Source organism: Amblyomma mixtum, chromosome 9 (assembly GCF_055824585.1).
Source record: "Amblyomma mixtum isolate Tamu chromosome 9, ASM5582458v1, whole genome shotgun sequence".
Taxonomy (NCBI): Eukaryota; Metazoa; Arthropoda; class Arachnida; order Ixodida; family Ixodidae; genus Amblyomma; species Amblyomma mixtum.
The window spans coordinates 91,869,561-91,871,449 of NC_143020.1; the positions used below are offsets into that span (position 1 = coordinate 91,869,561).

General features: G+C 47.4%; 1 pseudogene; it reads left to right on the plus strand.

The window, feature by feature from the left end:
- Nucleotides 1–433: 433 nt before the first annotated feature.
- LOC149330099 (uncharacterized) lies at nucleotides 434–1,619 on the plus strand (annotated as a pseudogene).
- Nucleotides 1,620–1,889: the final 270 nt, after the last annotated feature.

A 1,889-nucleotide genomic window follows, 5' to 3' on the forward strand; every position in this document is an offset into this window, starting at 1 on the left:
GCATTCTAGCTTCCGGGAACTTCTTCCCTTTAGGCATATTTACACATGGCAGCCACCTTTACGCCTTCTTCTGTCGCCGTTTCTGTGAATTTTAAGGGAGAAAACTCCTTTTCTTAAATATGACGTCACACGACTGACAAATCACCACAGGAAGTTTGCGGTGTTAAGCCGCAAACCGTTACTCCTCGCAGGTGTGCGATGTACGGGCGACAGAGGTAAATTAAACGCCTTCCTGCCGGAAAAGTTAGCATTGTTTCAGCAGGGGAGTCCATTGCACGCCGTTCTCAGTCGCCCGACGCAACTAGAAATTCTCAGCTGAATTTTCCCAAACACCAAAACAAACCTCTGCGACTCCCTTGAAATCTTTATTGTTTTGTTCGGTGGGCTCGGTGGCTGTGCAAGCGTGCACACCACTAATCCGTTTGTGTACATCATGCAGGTGTTCGCCTTCGTCGCTAATGCCCTGCTTCCAGCATTGTTGGCCCTTCCCCCAGCAACCAAGTCACCCACTGCAGTTTGCTGCAGTAACGATCGCATCTTCACATGGCCCCAACCCGACGTCATCACTTCATCATGCCTGACAGCGCCTCCCCCTGGATACCACTCCCCCGGCCCATCCTGGAAAGCCTCATCACCAGCAACATCAGCCACAGGAAATATAAGAAACCATCGGCCGCCTTCACCGCTCTGTGAGCTCAGTGGCTGTGCAAGCGTGCACACCACTAATCCGCTTGTGTACATCATGCTGGTTGGTTATCCGCATTCCTTTTATGCTAAAAAAAGTAGCAATTATTTCTTAGTGCAGCTAACGAGCCCGCAATGCTGCATTTTTCTTGTACTTGAATGCGCTCACATTGTTCGCTGCTTGCTGATCTTGGCAGGCGATATTGAAACTAACCCAGGACCTAACAATTTCGAGGCTGTATTCGCAGAACTAAAAAACTTATCCGCCGGTCAAACTCAACTAATCTCCGGAGTGCAAGGTCTTAAAAACCAACTTACAACCACTGACGGTGCTATAGCTGGTTTAGGTAAGCGCATGACCGATCTTGAGACGCATTTGGAAGCCATTACAGCCATAAAATCTGAGTTAGAAATTATAAAATCTGAAAATACTCGGCTAGCTCATCAGATTGAAACCCTCGAGGCCCGCATTGACGACAGTGAAAATAGACCGCGTCATAACAACCTCATATTTTATAGAATTCCCGATTCTAACCAATCCGAAACGTTTGCGAACTCTGAGGGAGAGGTTATTCGTCACTGCGCTCAACACTTGAGATTAACCATTCATCCTGAGGAAGTAGAACGTGCCCACCGACTCGGCCGCCATGAACCCAACCGCTCTCGACCAATAAAGTCAAATTTATTTCATACAAAATCAAAGACAATACTTTCTAACGGCCGCAAATTTTAAAGGAACGAATTTCAGCCTCGGCGAAGACTTCTCCCACAGAGTACGTTACGTCCGCAAGCAGCTAGTCACCTTTCCTCAAGCTAATTCCGACAAATTTGCCCTGCGCTACAAAACCTTGCATATTGGTCCTAGGCGCTACTTTTTAGATGAGATCGCGCAAACTGTGAAGGAAATAACAATCGCTACACCACAATCAGATTAGCAATCATCTCGTCGCAAACAACTAAAAACCCGTCCCAAAAACGTTCCTCTGTCCGCTGTGTTCACCAACATACGTAGTTTCCTTTCCAAGCGCGAACTTATTTCCAATATTGTGTTGTCATCTAGCAGCAATCTACTGATACTAACCGAAACCTGGTTGAACGGTGCCGTCACAGATAGCGAAGTACTAACTGACTTGCCAGACTTCCAAGTCTTTCGGAAAGACCGCAAGGACTGACGAGGGGGAGGAGTACTGACAGCGGTGAGCCAG